This window comes from Lagenorhynchus albirostris, chromosome X (assembly GCF_949774975.1).
Source record: "Lagenorhynchus albirostris chromosome X, mLagAlb1.1, whole genome shotgun sequence".
Taxonomy (NCBI): Eukaryota; Metazoa; Chordata; class Mammalia; order Artiodactyla; family Delphinidae; genus Lagenorhynchus; species Lagenorhynchus albirostris.
In genome coordinates, this window is record NC_083116.1 from 84,623,478 (window position 1) to 84,643,777 (window position 20,300).

General features: G+C 38.5%; 1 pseudogene; it reads left to right on the forward strand.

Annotated features, from left to right (window-relative positions):
• The first annotated feature begins 3,648 nt into the window (after positions 1-3,648).
• LOC132513157 (probable G-protein coupled receptor 160) lies at positions 3,649-4,679 on the forward strand (annotated as a pseudogene).
• The last annotated feature ends 15,621 nt before the right edge of the window (positions 4,680-20,300 follow it).

A 20,300-nucleotide genomic window follows, 5' to 3' on the forward strand; every position in this document is an offset into this window, starting at 1 on the left:
GAAGAGAGCTTGGCAATCTCTTATGAAACTAAACACAGTCTAACATATTATCCAGGAATCACACCCCTTGGTATTTACCCAAAGAATTTAAAAACTTATGTCCACAAAAAAATCATGCACATGTATGTTCATAGCAGCTTTATTCATGTTTGCCAAAATTTGGAGGCAACCTTCAAGTTCAACCTTCAGTAGGTATAATGGAAACATAAACTGTGGTACATCCAGACAATGGAATATTATTCAGTGCTTAAAAGAAATGAACTGTCAAGCCATGAGAAGACAATGAGGAACCTTAAATGCATATTATTAAGTGAAAGAAACCCACCTGAAAAAACTACACACCTGTAAGATTCCAGCTTCATGATATTTTGGAAAAGGCAAAACTATGGAGACAATAAGAAGATCAGTGATTGCTAGGGTTTCAGGTGGGGAGGCATGAATAGGTGGAGCACAGAGGAATTTTAGGGCAGTGAAAACACTCTATATGGTTCTATAATGATGGATACATGTCATTTATACATTCTTCCAAACCCATAGAATGCACAGTACCGAGTGAACCCTCATATAAACTATGGACGTTGGGTGCTTATGATGGATGTGACAATGCGAGTTCACCAACAGTAACAGATGTACCACTCTGGTGAGGGATGTTGATAATGCAGGAAGCTATGCATATGTAGAGGCAGAGAGTAATTGGGAAATTTCTGTACATTTCTCTTAATTTTGCTGTGAAACTAAAATTGCTCTTAAAAATAAATAAACATGCACACCACACACACACAGGAACATATAACAGGAGCCACATAGGTAATTTTAAACGTTCTTGTGGCCACATTAAGAAAAGTAAAAAGAGGTGAAAGAATTATTTTTAAAAATTCAATAGAGGTTTTCAACAGCAGATTTAAAATCACAGAAGAATCAGTAAATTTGAAGGCCAGGCACTTGAGATCATCCATTCTGACTATCAGAAGGAGAAAATAATGAAGCAAAATGAAAAGAGACCAAGAGAACTATGGTGCACCATCTTTAGCACCAATGCATGCTAAATCCCAGAAGGAGGAGAGAGAGAAAGTGGCAGAAAGAATATTTGAAGAAATAATGGAAAGAGCTGTATAGGAGCTGTATTTTGTACACTATTGAAGCTAAGTAGGTATTAATTAATTTGTCCTAGCAAATTGACCCTCAGCCCTGGTACCATCCAGACCTGCTGTCTACCTGAACAGCTTCCCCAAGAGGAGAAAAGAGAGAAGAGTCATCAAGGGAGAATTAGACAAATCAAAGTCCTCTGAGCAACTGATAAAACAACTGTTGATAAATAGAATATCAAAAGTAATATAGCAGATCTGAAAAAACAGTCAACTAAAACACGATCTAATTGACATATATAGAACACTCCAGTCAATAACAGGCAGAATACATTTTTTTCAAGTTCCCGCAGAATAGTCACCAACATAGACCTTTATCCTGGGCCATGAAACAAACCTTAAAAAGTTGAAAAGAAATGATATCATTCATACAGAGTGTGTTCTCTGACCATAATGGAACAAAATGGGAAATCAATAATAGAAAGACAAGAGGAAAAATCTCAGAACACATTGAAATGAAACAACATATTTATAAATAGTCCATGGGTCAAGAAGGAGATCACAAAGGAAATAAAATATACATGGAACAGAATAAAAATGAAGTCGCTAGAACAGTGATGACAGGGAAATTTATAGCACTAAATGCTTATATTAGAAAAGAGAAAAGGTCTCAAGTAAACGTTTCTATCCCAAGAAACTAGGAAAAAAGAGAAAAATAAACCAAAAGAAATCACAAGAAAGGAAATAATAAACACCAGAATGGAAATCAAATTGAAAATAGGAAAACAACAGAGACTATCAAAGAAATTGTTATTTTTTCAAAACTGTCACTGAAATTGACAACCCTCTAGCAAGACTGACAAAAATACCAGAGAGATGACACAAATCACCAGTGCCAGGAGTTAAACAGAGGATATGGTTCCAGAGTCTGCAGCTATCACAAAGTATAATATGGGAATATTATGAATACGCTCATAAACTCAACAATTTAGAAGAAAAGGACCAATTCCGTGAAAACCAAAAAGGATCAAAACTCAAATAAGATTAAATAGACATCTGAATAGCACTAAAACTATTCAAGAACTTGAATTTTTAATTAAAAAAAAACTTCCAAAAAAAATTTCTGGGCCCAGATGATTTAAATAGAAAATTATATGAATCAGTTAAAGAAGTCACACCAATCCACACAACCTCTGTCAAAAATTAAAAGGAGGAAAATCTTCCCAACTCATTTGATGAGGCCAATATTAACCTGACACCAAAACCAGACAAAGACAATACCAAAAAAGCCATTATGTAACAAATCCGTCATGAATATAAGCACAAAAATTGTTAACAAAATATTAGCAAGCCAAATCTAACACTGTATAAAAAAATTATACATCATGACCAAGTGAGAGTTTTTCCAGGTTTGCAAGGTTGTTTCAACATTCAAAAATCAATTAATGTAGTCCACAAAGGCTAAAGAACAAAAATAATATGATTACATCCAGGAATAGAGAAGATTATTGACAAAGTCCAACACCAATTCATGATAACAAATTTTCAGAACATTAGGGATAGTGATGAATTACCTAAGCTTGGTAAAGAACGTCGACAAAAACCCTACAGCTAACTTCATACTTAATAGTGAGAGACTGAATGGTTACCACTAAGCTTGGGAACAAGGACAGGATGACCAACCTCTCCACTCTTATTCAAAAAAAGGAAGTTCTAGCCCCTAAAATAAGTAAGGTAAGAAAAAGAAATGAAAAACATATAGATGGGAAATGAAGAAATAAAACTGCCCATATCTGCACATGACATTGTCTACATAGAAAATAGCAAGAAAACTACAAAAAAGAACCTAAACAAAAAAACACTCCCAAGCACCCACAAACCCCCAAAACAAAAAGCAAAAACAAAAATTGAGTTAAATCAGGTCTGTGGATACAAAATCAGCACTCAAAAGTCAATTGTGGCTTGGAGCCTAGGCCTGCACTTCCTGGTCAAGAGCCCTCAGAACCCCTAGAACTTGGACAGGATTGTAAGTGGTCCCAGTGGCCCTGCTCCCTGCCCCACACCTTTGCCTCTGCTCCAGGGCACTGCACAGGGTGGACGGGACAGAGCCAAGAGGGTGTGAGGGGTTCCTGCCCCTCCCTGGGGCAGCCACCTGGGGTCCAGTGCTGCTGGTGCTGGGGCAGTGAGCTCATGGCACATCTGGTTGGGCCCCCAGCACCTGAGAAGCCCAGCACCAGCCAGAGCAGCTATGTCTGGGGTGGTGTCCAGAGGTGGCTGCAGGGCCATTCCTCTGCATTCAGGGGGATGCAACCAGGTGGAGATGGCCTGCTGGGAAAAGTATGCACTGCCTTCCTCCACACTTGTGCAAGTGACTTGGAACTTATTCTCTGGGCATTGTGGTGTAGCAAAATGAAATCAAAAGTAAGGTAATTGAAGGCAGTAAAGCTGAAATAAAACATAAACATCATCAGAAAGACCCACTGGAGAAAGCAAAGGATGGAAAATAAAATAAAGCAGTGTTTTATCATATGTATTTCAGCAGGCCTTTTGAAATTTAGAAAACATGACTACTTTTTCTTTAGAGGACTGCTCTTTTCACTGCCACTTCAATCAAACCAACCAGCCCCTAGATGTCAGCTGTTTGCTATTCTTGTTTATAGTTGGGAACATATTATTAAATATCTTCCAGCTAGGAATGAGAAGAAAAAAAAACACATAACAGAATTTTACAGGGTTTTTTTGTTTGTTTGTTTTATTTTCTTTTCTCTTGCATCTCACTAGCATTCATCTTTTATTTTTGGTAAACATTTCCATGCTATCCTACTTCATGGAGTCTTGTACATTTAGGCATTAGGTTTACTAAATACAACATCTGCCTATTTAGTCAAATTATTTCCTTTACTTATGGCTTTTTCTATTATACAGTTTTCCTGAGAGTTTGTACAAATTATTACCTGAATCTCTCCAAAACTGCCAAGCTTCCATTTAATCGTCAAAAAATGATTTTATTTCTTCACAGTAATTTGAATTTATATTTCAGTCCTTGCTTATCTTTTGGGAGATGCAGCTATCTATCAAAGCCTGAAGGCACAGAATGTTGATTCTTTTCAATGTCCTTTCTACTTCAGTGTTCAGTTACTGTCTGTCATTTTTCATGGTGATGATTTTATCTGTGGCTTTTATAACCTCTTGGTCAGAAGTCATTACCTTGGTACAGGCTATTAGGATAACTTCCTCTATGAATGAGACTATCCTATATTTTCCCTTTCATTCTGCTAGTTACAGTGTGAACTCTAAACAAGTATTCCTGACCAAGCTAGTATCTGTTTTCTTGGTACCCGGTTGCCATTTGCACTACTTCAAGTAACCATCCTTTTACTTAAAGTACACATTCCAGCCTACACTGAGATGAACATTCCCTGGTTGTATTTTCTCAATAGTTTTCTCAATACTGCAGTTTATTGGTTTGATTGTCACAAGCTTAATTTGGGAGATACTGCATTACCTGTAGATCCACTTATCAACTGGAAATGCTGCTTCATTCCACTTACAGTTCATAATATTGAGCAAACGGAAAAGCCTACACCAAAATAATTTATTAGATGTTGTTCATATTTCAATAAAGCTGGGAAAAATTAATTTGTTAATATGTTGTCATGTTAAAACTAATCAAAACTTACAACTAAAATAAGAATCATACTTTTACAAACAGGAAAGAATGATGACTGAGACATGTGAAAAAATGGAACTGAAGCTTCCTATCCCCTAATTTTCAAAACTTTTCAGAATTTACCTTTAGGGGCTATATTATTTATTAAATAGTGATTTTAAAAGCAAAAAAATATAATTCCAGTGTTTATACCTGCTCAGTAACACTTTATATTACAAATAATAGTTTGTTATTAACACTAAAGTGAAAAGAATTAACCTTTTGGCCATGTTGATGTTTCTGTTACCAAACACACTGCTGGTTGCAAACTGTTCTGTAAATCTGAGATTCACTGCCATTGTTGTTTATTTATTATTATTTTTTTTACATCCTTATTGGAGTATAATTGCTTTACAATGGTGTGTTAGTTTCTGCTTTATAACAAAGTGAATCAGTTATACATATACATATGTTCCCATATCTCTTCCCTCTTGCAGCTCCCTCCCTCCCACCCTCCCTATCCCACCACTCCAGGTGGTCACAAAGCACCGAGCTGATCTCCCTGTGCTATGCGGCTGCTACCCACTAGCTATCTACCTTACGTTTGGTAGTGTATATATGTCCATGCCTCTCTCTCGCTATGTCACAGTTTACCCTTCCCGCTCCCCAAATACTCAAGTCCATTCTCTAGTAGGTCTGTGTCTTTATTCCTGTCTTAACCCTAGGTTCTTCATGACATTTTTTTTCTTAAATTCCACATATATGTGTTAGCATACGGTATTTGTCTCTCTCTTTCTAACTTACTTCACTCTGTATGACAGACTCTAGGTCCATCCACCTCATTACAAATACCTCAATTTCGTTTCTTTTTATGGCTGAGTAATATTCCATTGTACATATGTGCCACATCTTCTTTACCCATTCATCCAATGATGGGCACTTAGGTTGTTTCCATCTCCAGGCTGTTGTAAATAGAGCTGCAATGAACATTTTGGTACATGATTCTTTTTGAATTATGGTTTTCTCAGGGTATATGTCCGGTAGTGGGATTGCTGGGTCATATTATAGTTCTGTCTGCAGTTTTTTAAGGAACCTCCATACTGTTCTCCATAGTGGCTGTACCAATTCACATTCCCACCAGCAGTGCAAGAGTGTTCCCTTTTCTCCATACCCTCTCCACCATTTATTGTTTCTAGATTTTTTGATGATGGCCACTCTGACTGGTGTGAGATGATATCTCATTGTAGTTTTGATTTTCATTTCTCTAATGATTAATGATGTTGAGCATTCTTTCATGTGTTTGTTGGCAGTCTGTATATCTTCTTTGGAGAAATGTCTATTTAGGTCTTCTGCCCATTTTTGGATTGAGTTGTTTGATTTTTTGTTAATGAGCTGCATGAGCTCCTTGTAAATTTTGCAGATAAATCCTTTGTCAGTTGCTTCATTTGCAAATATTTTCTCCTATTCTGAGGGTTGTCTTTTGGTCTTGTTTATGGTTTCCTTCGCTGTGCAAAAGCTTTGAAGGTTCATTAGGTCCATTTGTTTATTTTTGTTTTTTATTTCATTTCTCTAAGGAGGTAGGTCAAAAAGGATCTTGCTGTGATTTATGGCATAGAGTGTTCTGCCTATGTTTTCCTCTAAGAGTTTGAAAGTGTCTGGCCTTACATTTAGGTCTTTAACCCATTTTGAGCTTATTTTTGTGTATGGTGTTAGGGAGTGGTCTAATCTCCTACTTTTACATGTACCTGTCCAGTTTTCCCAGCACCACTTATTGAAGAGGCTGTCCTTTCTCCACTGTACATTCCTTCCTCCTTTATCAAAGATAAGGTGACCATATGTGCGTGGGTTTATCTCTGGGCTTTCTATCCTGTTCCATTGATCTATCTTTCTGTTTTTGTGCCAGTACCATACTGTCTTGATTACTATAGCTTTGTAGTATAGTCTGAAGTCAGGGAGCCTAATTCCTCCAGCTCCGTTTTTCGTTCTCAAGATTGCTTTGGCTATTCGGGGTCTTTTGTGTTTCCATACAAATTGTGAAATTTTTTGTTCTAGTTCTGTGAAAAATGCCAGTGGTAGTTTGATAGGGATTGCATTGAATCTGTAGATTGCTTTGTGTAGTAGAGTCATTTTCACAATGTTGATTCTTCCAATCCAAGAACATGGTGTATCTCTCCATCTATTTGTATTATCTTTAATTTCTTTCATCAGTATCTTATAATTTTCTGCATACAGGTCTTTTGTCTCCTTAGGTAGGTTTATTCCTAGAGATTTTATTGTTTTTGTTGCAATGGTAAATGGGAAAGTTTTCTTGATTTCACTTTCAGGTTTTCACTGCCATCTTTAAAATATGACCTTAAATAAACATTTTTATCAAGGTTAAAATATAATTGCATTTCTATATGCTAAAAATGATTAAAGAAAACCAAAATTAAACCCATATTACCATTTAAAATCACTCCAAAAAAAAAAGAAACACTTACCTATACACTTGAAAAAACATATGCAGGATCCACATGATGACAATCATAACATATTGACAAATGACACCAAAGAAGGCCTAAACAGAGAGACCTACTGGGTTCATGGATTGGAAGGTAATACTAGAAAAGAGGTCAAGGCTCTCCAAACAGACTTATAGGCTTAATATGATTCCTATCAAAATTCCAGGAAGGATGTTTTGTAGATATAGATAAATCTATTCTGAAATTTATATGGAAATTCAGAGGCCCAAGGACAGCTAAAATAATCTTGATTAAGAGTAAAGTAGGTGGAGGCTTCCAGGAAGGTGGTGGAAGAGTAAGACGTGGAGATCACCTTCCTCCCCACAGATACACCAGAAATACATCTACTCGTGGAACAACTCCTACAGAGCACCTACTGAATGCTGGCAGAAGACCTCAGACTTCCGAAAAGGCAGGAGACTCCCCACGTACCTGGGTAGGGCAAAAGAAAGGGGAATAAACAGCGACAAAAGGATGGAGATGGGACCTGCACCAGTGGGAGGCAGCTGTGAAGGAGGAAAGGTTTCCACACACTAGGAAGCCCGTTCGCAGGTGGAGACTGCGGTTGCCGGAGAGCAGAGCTTCGGAGCCGCAGAGGAGAGCACAGCAACATGGGTGCAGAGGGCAAAGCAGAGAGATTCTCTCACAGAGGATCGGTGCCGACCGGCACTCACCAGACCGAGAGGCTTGTCTGCTCAACAGCCAGGGCAGGCGGGGCCGGGAGCTGAGGATCGGGCTTCGGTCTGATCACAGGGAGAGGACTGATGTTGGCAGCGTTAACACAGCCTGCAGGGGGTTAGTGCACCATGGCTAGCCAGCAGGGAGTCTGGGGAAAAGTCTGGACCTCCCGAAGAGGCAAGAGACTTTTTCTTCCCTCTTTGTTTCCTGGTGTGCCGGGAGAGGGGATTAAGAGCGCTGTTTAAAGGAGCTCCAGAGAAGGGCACCAGCTGCGGCTAAAAGCACGGACCCCAGAGACGGGCATAAGATGCTAAGGCTGTTGCTGCCGCCACCAAGAATCCTGTGCGTGAGCACAGGTAACTATCCACACTCCCCTTCTAGGGAGCCTGTGCAGCCCGCAACCACCAGGGTGCCGGGATCCAGGGACAACTTCTCCGGGAGAACGCACAGCGCAGCTCAGGCTGGTGCAACGTCACGCTGGCCTCTGCTGGCACAGGCTCGCCCCGCACACCGTGCCCCTCCCTCCCCGGGGCCTAAGAGAGCCATAGTCCCCGAAGTAACTGCTCCTTTAACCAGGTCCTGTCTGAGTGAAGAACAGAGGCCCTCCGCTGACCACATGCAGAGGCGGGGCCAAATTCAAAGCTGAGCCCCGGGAGCTGTGAGAACAAAGAAGAGAAAGGGAAATCTCTCCCAGCAGCCTCAGAAGCAGTGGATTAAAGCTCCACAATCAACTTGATGTACCCTGCATCTGTGGAATACATGAATAGACAACGAATCATCCCAAATTGAGGAGGTGGACTTTAAGAGCAAGATTTATGATTTTTTCCCATTTTCCTATTTTTGTGAGTGTGTATGTGTATGCTTCTGTGTGAGATTTTGTCTGTATAGCTTTGCTTCCACCATTTGTCCTAGGCTTCTATCCATCTGCTTTTCTTTGGTTTTATTTTTAACTCTTTTTTCTTAATAATTATTTTTCATTTTAATTATTTTATTTTATCTTTATTTTATTTTACTTTATCTTCTTTCTTTCTTTCTTTCTTTCTTTCCTTCTTTCCATCCTGTAGACAACGAATCATCCAAAATTGAGGAGGTGGACTTTGAGAGCAAGATTTATGATTTTTTCACCTTTTCCTCTTTTTGTGAGTGTGTATGTGTATGCTTCTGTGTGAGATTTTGTCTGTATAGCTTTGCTTCCATCATTTGTCCTAGGGTTCTATCCATCCGTTTTTTGTGCTTTTGTTTTCATTTCTTAATTTTCTTTTCTTAAAAATTATTTTTTTATTTTAATAACTTTATTTTATCTTACTTTATTTTATTTTCCTTTATCTTCTTTCTTTCTCTCTTTTTTTCCTCCTTCCTTCCGTCCTCCCTCCCTCCCTCTCTCCCCCCTCCCTCCTTTCTTTCCTTCTTTCTTTCTTTCTTTCTTCCTTTCTTTCTGCTTATACTAATTCTTCTTACCACTTTTTCTCACTTTTATTCTGAGCCGTGTGGAAGAAACGCTCTTGGTGCTGCAGCCAGGAGTCAGTGCTGTGCATCTGAGGTGGGAGAGCCAAATTCAGGACACTGGTCAACAAGAGACCTCCCAGCTACACATAATATCAAATGGCGAAAATCTCCCAGAGATCTCCATCTCAACACAAACACCCAGCTTCACTCAACGACCAGCAAGCTACATTGCTGGACACCCTATGCCAAACAACTAGAAAGACGGGAACACAACCACACCCATTAGCAGAGAGGCAGCCTAAAATCATAATAAGTCCACAGACACCCCAAAACACACCAACAGATGTCACATTCCCACGAGAAAGACAAGATCCAGCCTTATCCACCAGAACACAGGAACTAGTCCCCTCCAACAGGAAGCCTACACTACCCACTGAACCAACTTTAGCCACTGAGGACAGACAGCAAAAACAACGGGAACTACGAAACTGCAGCCTGCAAAAAGCAGACCCCAAACACAGTTAGATAAGCAAAATGAGAGGACAGAAAAACACACAGCTGTTGAACGAGCAAGATAAAAACCCACCAGACCTAACAAATGAAGAAGAAATAGGCAGTCTACCTGAAAAAAACTCAGAATAATGATAGTAAAGATGGTCCAAAATCTTGGAAATAGAAGAGACAAAATGCAAGAAACATTTAACAAGAACCTAGAAGAACTAAAGATGAAACAAGAAATGATGAACAACACAATAAATAAAACTAAAAATACTCTAGATGGGATCAATAGCAGAATAACTGAGGCAGAAGAACGGATAAGTGACCTGGAGGATAAAATAGTGGAAATAACTACTGCAGAGCAGAATAAAGAAAAAAGAATGAAAAGAACTGAGGACAGTCTCAGAGACTTCTGGGACAACATTAAATGCACCAACATACGAATTATAGGTTTTCCAGAAGAAAAAGAGAAAAAGAAAGAGACTGAGAAATTATTTGAAGTGACTATACTTGAAAACTTCCCTAACATAGGAAAAGAAATAGTTAATCAAGTCCAGGAAGAACAGAGAGTCTCATACAGGATAAATCCAAGGTGAAATACACCAAGACACATATTAATCAAACTGTCAAAAATTAAATACAAAGAAAACATATTAAAAGCAGCAAGGGAAAAACAGCAAATAACACACAAGGGAATCCCCATAAGGTAAACCGCTGATCTTTCAGCAGAAACACTGAAAGCCAGAAGAGACGGGCAGGACATATTTAAAGTGATGAAGGACAAAAACCTGCAACCAAGATGACTCTACCCAGCAAGGATCTCATTCAGATTTGATGGAGAAATTAAAACCTTTACAGACAAGCAAAAGCTGAGAGAGTTCAGCACCACAAATCCAGCTTTACAACAAATGCTAAAGGAACTTCTCTAGGCAAGAAACACAAGAGAAGGAAAAGACCAACCATAATGAACCCAAAACAATTAAGAATATGGGAATAGGAAACTACATATCGATAATTACCTTAAATGTAAATGGACTAAATGCTCCCACCAAAACACACAGATTGACTGAATGGATACAAAAACAAGACCCATATACATGCTGTCTACAAGAGACCCAATTCCAACCTAGAGACACATACAGACTGAATGTAAGGGGATGGAAAAAGATATTCCATGCAAATGGAAACCAAAAGAAAGCTGGAGTAGCAATTCTCATATCAGACAAAATAAACTTTAAAATAAAGAGTATTAGAAGCGACAAAGAAGGACACTACATAATGATCAAGGGATCAATCCAAGAAGAAGATATAACAATTGTAAATATTTATGCACCCAACATTGGAGCACCTCAATACATAAGGCAAATACTAACAGCCATAAAAGGGGCAATCGACAATAACACATTCATAGTAGGGGACTTTAACACCCCACTTTCACCCATGGACAGATCATTCAAAATGAAAATAAATAAGGAAACACAAGCTTTAAATGATACATTAAACAAGATGGACTTAATTGATATTTATAAGACATTCCATCCAAAAACAACAGAATACACATTTTTCTCAAGTGCTCATGGAACATTCTCCAGGATAGATCGTATCTTGGGTCACAAATCAAGCCTTGGTAAATTTAAGAAGATTGAAATTGTATCAAGTACCTATTTCAACCACAATGCTATGAGACTAGATATCAATTACAGGAACAGATCTGTAAAAAATACAAACACATGGAGGCTAGACAATACACTACTTAATAACGAAGTTATCACTGAAGAAATCAAAGAGGAAATTTAAAAAATACCTAGAAACAAATGACAATGGAGACAGGATGACCCAATACCTATGGGATGCAGCCAAAGCAGTTCTAAGAGGGAACTTTATAACAATACAAGCCCACCTTAAGAAACAGGAAACATCTCGAATAAACAACCTAAACTTGCACCGAAAGCAATTAGAGAAAGAAGAACAAAAAACCCCCAAAGTTAGCAGAAGGAAAGAAATCATAAAAATCAGATCAGAAATAAATGAAAAAGAAATGAAGGAAATGATAGCAAAGATCAATAAAACTAAAACCTGGTTCTTTGAGAAGACAAACAAAACAGATAAACCATTAGCCAGTCTCCTCAGGAAAAAAAGGGAGAAGACTCAAATCAATAGAATTAGAAATGAAAAAGGAGAACACTGCAGAAATACAAACGATTATGAGAGATTACTACAAACAACTCTATTCCAATAAAATGGACAACGTGGAAGAAATGGACAAATTCTTAGAAATGCACAACCTGCCAAGACTGAATCAGGAAGAAATAGAAAATACGAAGAGACAAATCACAAGCACTGAAATTGAAATTGTGGTTAAAAATCTTCCAATAAACAAAAGGCCAGGACCAGATGGCTTCACAGGCAAATTCTATCAAACATTTAGAGAAGAGCTAACACCTATCCTTCTCAAACTCTTCCAAAATATAGCAGAGGGAGGAACACTCCCAAATTCATTCTACAAGGCCAACATCACCTTGATACCAAAGTCAGACAAGGATGTCACAAAGAAAGAAAACTACAGGCCAATATCACTGATGAACACAGATGCAAAAATTCTCAACAAAATACTAGCAAACAGAATCCAACAGCACATTAAAAGAATCATACACCATGATCAAGTGGGGTTTATTCCAGGAATGCAAGGATTCTTTAATATACACAAATCAATCAATGTGATAAACCATATTAACAAATTGAAGGAGAAAATCCATACGATCATCCAATAGATGCAGAGAAAGCTTTTGACAAAATTCAACACCCATTTATGATAAAAACCCTGCAGAAAGTAGGCATAGAGGGAACTTTCCTTAACATAATAAAGGCCATGTATGACAAATCAACACCCAACATCATTCTCAATGTTGAAAAAATGAAAGAATTTCCACTAATATCAGGAACAAGACAAGGTTGCCAACTCTCACCACTCTTATTCAACATAGTTTTGGAAGTTTTAGCCACAGAAATGAGAGAAGAAAAGGAAATAAAAAGAATCCAAATCGGAAAAGAGGAAGTAAAGCTGTCACTGTTTGCAGATGACATGATACTATACATAAAGAATCCTAAGGATGCTACGAGGAAATTACTAGAGCTAATCAATGAATTCGGTAAATTTGAAGGATATAAAATTAATGCACAGAAATCTCTGGCATTCCTATACACTAATGATGAGAAATCTGAAAGTGAAATCAAGAAAACATTCCCATTTACTACTGCAACAAAAAGAATAAACTATCTATGTATAAACCTACCTAAGGAGACAAAACACCTGTATGCAGAAAATTATAAGACACTGATGAAAGAAATTAATGATGATACAAATAAATGGAGAGATATATCATGTTCTTGGATTGGAAGAATCAACATTGTGAAAGTGACTCTACTACACAAAGCAATCTACAGATTCAATGCAATCCCTACCAAACTACCACTGGCATTTCTCACAGAACTAGAGCAAAAAATTTCACAATTTGTATGGAAACACAAAAGACCCCGAATAGCCAAGGCAATCTTGAGAACGAAAAACGGAGCTGGAGGAATTAGGCTCCCTGACTTCAGACTATACTACAAAGCTATAGTAATCAAGACAGTATGGTACTGGTGCAAAAACAGAAAGATAGATCAATGGAACAGGATAGAAAGCCCAGAGATAAACCCACACACATATGATCACCTTATCTTTGATAAAGGAGGCAGGAATGTACAGTGGAGAAAGGACAGCCTCTTCAATAAGTGGTGCTGGGAAAACTGGACAGGTACATGTAAAAGTAGGAGATTAGACCACTCCCTAACACCATACACAAAAATAAGCTTAAAATGGATTAAAGACCTAAATATAAGGCCAGAAACTATCACACTCTTAGAGGAAAACATAGGTAGAACACTCTATGATATAAATCACAGCAAGATCCTTTTTGACCCACCTCCTAGAGAAATGGAAATAAAAACAAAAATAAACAAATTGGTCCTAATGAACCTTCAAAGCTTTTGCACAGCAAAGGAAACCATAAACAAGACCAAAAGACAACCCTCAGAATGGGTGAAAATATTTGCAAATGAAGAAACTGACAACGTATTAATCTTCATATTTTATAAGCAGCTCATGCAGCTCAATAACAATAAAACAAACAACCCAATCCAAAAATGGGACATTTCTCCAAAGAAGATATACAGACTGCCAACAAACACATGAAAGAATGCTCAACATCATTAATCATTAGAGAAATGAAAATCAAAACTACAGTGATATATCATCTCACACCAGTCAGAATGGCCATCATCAAAAAATCTAGAAACAATAAATGCTGGAGAGGGTGTGGGGAAAAGGGAACACTCTTGCACTGCTGGTGGGAGTGTGAATTGGTATAGCGACTATGGAGAGCAGTATGGAGGTTCCTTAAAAAACTACAAATAGAACTACCATATGACCCAGCAGTCCCACTACTGGGCATATACCCTGAGAAAACCATAATTCAAAAAGAGTCATGTACCAAAATGTTCATTGCGGCCCTATTTACAATAGCCTGGAGATGGAAACATCCTAAGTGTCCATCATTGGATGAATGGATAAAGAAGATGTGGCACATATATACAATGGAATATTACTCAGCCATAAAAAGAAATGAAATTGAGCTATTTGTAATAAGGTGGATAGACCTAAAGTCTGTCATACAGAGTGAAGTAAGTCAGAAAGAGAAAGACAAATACTGTATGATAACACATATATATGGAATTGAAGAAAAAAATGTCACGAAGATCCTAGGGGTAAGACAGGAATAAAAACAAGACCTACTAGAGAATGGACTTGAGTATTTGGGGAGCGGGAAGGGTAAACTGTGACATAGCGAGAGAGAGGCATGGACATATATACACTACCAAACGTAAGGTAGATAGCTGCTGGGAAGCAGCCGCATAGCACAGGGAGATCAGCTCGGTGCTTTGTGACCTCCTGGAGTGGTGGGATAGGGAGGGTGGGAGGGAGGGAGATGCAAGAGGGAAGAGATATGGGAACATATGTATATGTATATCTGATTCAGTTTGTTATAAAAATTGAAACTAACAAACCATTGTAAAGCAATTATACTCCAATAAAGATGTAAAAAAATGTAAAGTAGGCGTTATATTAAGACTCACTGTTTTTTTTTGTTTGTTTTGTTTTTGTTTTGCGTTACGCGGGCCTTTCACTGTTGTTGCCTCTCCTGTTGCGGAGCATAGGCTCCAGACGCACAGGCTCAGCAGCCATGGCTCACCGGCCCAGCCGCTCCATGGCATGTGGGGTCTTCCCAGACCGGGGCACGAACCTGCGTCCCCTGTATCAGCGGGCGGCCTCTCAACCACTGCACCACCAGGGAAGCCCAAGACTTACTTTTTAACTACAGTAATCCAGACAGTGTGATACTTGCTAAGGGATAGATACACATTTGAGTGGAATAGATAGAGAGTCCAGAAATGGAACCACACAAATACACTGAATTGAATTTTGAGAAGGGTACAAAAGGAATCCAATGGAAGAAAGATAGCCTTTTCAATAAATGATTCTAGAGCAATCAGACGTCCATAGGCTCAAGAAATGAATCTCGGCCTAAACTTCCCACATTATATAAAAGTTAATTCAAAATAGATTATGGATATAAAAGTAAAACAATAAAAATATTTCAAATACATAGAAAAATCTTTGAGGTCTAGGTCTAGGAAAAGAGTTCTTAGGCTTGACACCAAAAGCCTGATACATAAAGGGAAAAATGAGAAATTTAACCTCATCAAAATTAAAGCCTTTTGCTCTGAGAAAACTCATGGGAATATGACGAAAATACAAGCTACAGACTGGGAGAAAATATTTGCAAGCCACATATTTGAAGAAGGATTAGTATTTAGAATACATAAGAATTCTTTAAAAAACGAAGTTAAAAAATAAACCAAATAGAAAATAGACAAAAGATATGAATGGCTATTTCACTGTAGAGGATATAAAATGGCAAAACACACACACACACACACACACACACGAAAATATATTACACACCGTTAGCCACAAGAAAAGCAAATGAAAATGACAAGGAGATAGCCCTACACACTTATCGGACTGGCCAAAATAAAAACGAGTGTCAATCCAAACACTGGTAAAGATGTGGATAATCTGGATCGCTCGTTCTCATACATTTCCCATAGGAGTATAAAATGATACTGCCACTCTGCAATACAGGTTGGCTGTTTCTTCAAAACTAATTATGCAATTTCCAGAGGTCCTAGCAATTTTATTCTCGGGCATTTACCCCAGAGAAATAAAAGTTTATGTTTACACAAAAATCTGTTATACAAATGTTCATTGCAGTGTTATTTGTAATAGCCCCAAATTAGAAACAACCCAGATGTCCTTCAACAGGTGAATGGTTCAACAAACTGTGATACATCTATTTCACAGTGTACTACTCAGAAATAAAAAAGAGCAAACTCTTGATACACTCAACAACTTGGATTAATCTTCAGGGAATTATGCTGAAGAAAAAAAAAAAAGACAACCCCAAAGGTTACATACTGTATGATTTCATTATTGCATCAATTTTGAAATGACGAAATTTTAGAAATGTAGAACATATTTGTAGCTGCCAGGTTAAGGGGTTTAAGGTTAGTAGGGTGGGGAAATGTGTGTCATTATCAAAGAATCATAGGTGGAATCCTTGTGATGAAGGAACAGTTTAGTATGTTTATTGTGGTGTTGGATACACAAACCTACACATGTGATAAGATTGTATAGCACTAAGTACACACACACACATGCACAAACGAGTACAACTGGGAAATTTGAATAAGATCAGTGGACTGCACCCATATCAATTTGTGACGTTGTACTGTAGTTTTACAAAATCTTCTCGGTATTACTTCTTCCAACTGCATGTGAATTTACAACTGTTGCAATAAAATCTCAAAATAAAAAATAGAAAGGCAAGAATCAAAGGTAAAGCAGGACCAAGTTGAAGTAGAGGTGGTGAATGTGGATTGAAAAAGAGGATAATAATAAGAGGGAAGGGGACTTCCCTGGTGGTGCAGTGGTTAAGAATCCGCCTGCCAATGCAGGGGACACGGGTTTGAGCCCTGGTCCGGGAATATCCCACATGCCGCAGAGCAACTAAGCCCGTGTGCCACAACGGGCCACAACTACTGAGCATGCACTCTAGAGCCCACGAGACACAACTACTGAGCCCGCGTGCCACGACTACTGAAGCCTGCGTGCCTAGAGCCCACACTCAGCAACAGGAGAAGCCCGCGCACCACAATGAAGAGTGGCCCCACTCGCTGCAACTAGAGAGGGCCCGCACGCAACAACAAAGACCCAATTCAGCCAAAAATAAATAAATAAATATTTTTTTAAAAGAGGGAAGGATTCTTGTAATGCATGGTGCATTTTCATAGTACTTTGCATTTAAACAGGCGTAGGTGGATAACTGTCTCCATCACTGTCTGGGTATATAATGCTGAGTGAATGAATTAACCTCTCTGATCTTCAGTTATCTCATCTGTAAATGTGAGTAGTAATATTATATTACTCCCTCTGTGAAGCTGTTCCCGACCACCTGGATTACATGGTTCTTCTCTGTGTTCTGAGAGTCCCTAGCTCACTCCTGCCACGGTTCTCATCACATTTATTTTTCAACTATTTAATTTGTGGCTGTCTGCTTACTAGACTATGAGCTATTCAAACACTGTTTCCCTGCAAGAATCATCCCTGTGTCTCCAGATCCTGCCTGACCCAGTGCCTGGAGCCTGGTACCCAGCAGATGAGTGATGGTGAAATATGCTACTCACCCAAAACACTATAGCTATTATTATAGGTTCAATTTGTTCATAAGAAATAATATATTGAAAATGAGTGAACATAGAAAGTCTCTGCTTAAATTTATGTTCATGAGAATGGGGTTGGGGGTGGTAGTGGTTGGTGATGGCTTGTATTCCCATATTTTGTCCAGAATACTCTGATACCATTGTATTCTCCACTTTTTCCCCTTCATAAACCTAAATACAAAATGACTGATGAACAGAGTTGGGCTTCAATAAATACTTGTTTCATGAATATAACACTGCCATCAGGTTACTTTAGCTCTTCAGTGAGTGGCTGTAGATGTCACTCAGGCTTACAACAGCATAATCGAGGACATGACCTCAGTGCTCAGTGACCTTGGATGAGTGCAGGTGAGCTCTTTCACACTCAAAACGAAACTTCATTCTGTCTTCCTCCTGCTTCTTTGGTCACAACTTCTGTGTGTGTTTTCTTACAGGGTTCCCTTCCCCTGTGTCCTTTCTTGCACTTCCACTGCTTTTCTGTTTATATGTCTGTCTGCCCCAAGTGATTGTGAGATCCCAGATGCCAAGGACTAGGATCTATTCTTCTTTCATCTCCCACTTCTAGGATATCCCTGGAACATGGTGGGCATAACTATTTGCTTACATTACAAAGACAAATTTATCTTTGTGATGGCTCTGATAGAAGGAATACCCCATTTTTTTCTGTAAATTCTAATGTAGGTATTATCTGTGTAGGTCCTAGGTGCTAGAGAGGCTCCTGTATTGAGCTGTGAGTATGTTGCATGGCTACAACTTTGACCTTTTTTGGCCATCTCACACAGAGAGAATCACAGTTTTCAGTAACCAGAATAGCTTAGGGCCACATATACCATACTTTGGTAATTTTAAATCCACATTCACTCATAAGCAACTGCAAAACCTTTCTGCTCAGAAAAACTGTGCTTTGTTTTAGCAATGTACAATGTCATTACAGACGACTTCCCAGGTCAACCGTAGGCTTATTGAAGATAGTGACTACAATGAATCACTCTTATGTACCTCTGACATCCAGTTAAGTGGATGTAGGCACATTGTAGGTACTCAAGTAGCACCGATTGACTCACTTATCTGGGCCTTCTGTTTGTCTTTAAAAATAGACCCTGTGCACTCCCTAACACCATACACAAAAATAAGCTCAAAATGGATTAAAGACCTAAATATAAGGCCAGAAACTATCAAACTCTTAGAGGAAAACATAGGCAGAACACTCTATGACATAAATCACAGCAAGATCCTTTCTGACCCACCTCCTAGAGTAATGGAAATAAAAACAAAAATAAACAAATGGGACCTAATGAAACTTAAAAGCTTTTGCACAGCAAAGGAAACCATAAACAAGACAAAAAGACAACCCTCAGAATGGGAGAAAATATTTGCAAATGAAGCAACCGACAAAGGATTAATCTCCAAAATTTACAAGCAGCTCATGCAGCTCAATAACAAAAAAACAAACAACCCAATCCAAAAATGGGCAGAAGACCTAAATAGACATTTCTCCAAAGAAGATATACAGACTGCCAACAAACACATGAAAGAATGCTCAACATCATTAATCATTAGAGAAGTGCAAATCAAAACTACAATGAGTTATCACCTCACACTAATCAGAATGGCCATTATCAAAAAGCTAGAAACAATAGATTCTGGAAAGGGTGTGGTGAAAAGGGAACCCTCCCACACTGTTGGTGGGAATGTAAATTGATACAACCACTATGGAAAACAGTATGGAGTTTCCTTAAAAAAAATAAAAAGATAACTACCATATGACCGAGTAATCCCACAACTGGACATATACCCTGAGAAAACCATAATTCAATATGCACCACATGTTCATTGCACCGTTATTCACAATAGCCAGGACATGGAAGCAACATAAAAGTCCATTGACAGACGAATGGATAAAGAAGATGTGGTATATATACACAATGGAATATTAGCCATAAAAAGAAACAAAATTGAGTTATTTGTAGTGAGGTGGATGGACATAGTCTGTCATACAGACTGAAGTAAGTCAGAGAAAGGGAAAAAAATACCATATGCTACGCATATATATGGAATCTAAAAAAACAAAAAGGTACTGATGAATATGGTTGCAGGGCAGGAATAAATAGGTAGATATAGAGAATGGACTTGATGACACAGCGTGGGGGGCAAAGTGAACGTAGCATCCACGTATTTACACTACCGAATGTAAAACAGTTGGCTGGTGGGATGCAGCAGCATAGCACACGGAGATCGGCTAGATGCTTTGTGATGACCTAGAGGGGTGGGATAGGGAGGGTGGGAGGGAGCCTCAAGAGGGAGGGGAAATGGGGATATGTGTATGCATATGGCTGACTTGCTTTGTTGTGCAACAGAAACTAGCACAGTATTGCGAAGGAAGTATACTCTAATAAAGTTGTAATTTTTAAAAAAAAAAAAAACTACAATGAGATATCATCTCACACCAGTCAGAATGGCCATCATCAAAAAATCTAGAAACAATAAATGCTGGAGAGGGTGTGGAGAAAAGGGAACCCTCTTGCACTGCTGGTGGGAATGTGAATTGGTACAGCCACTATG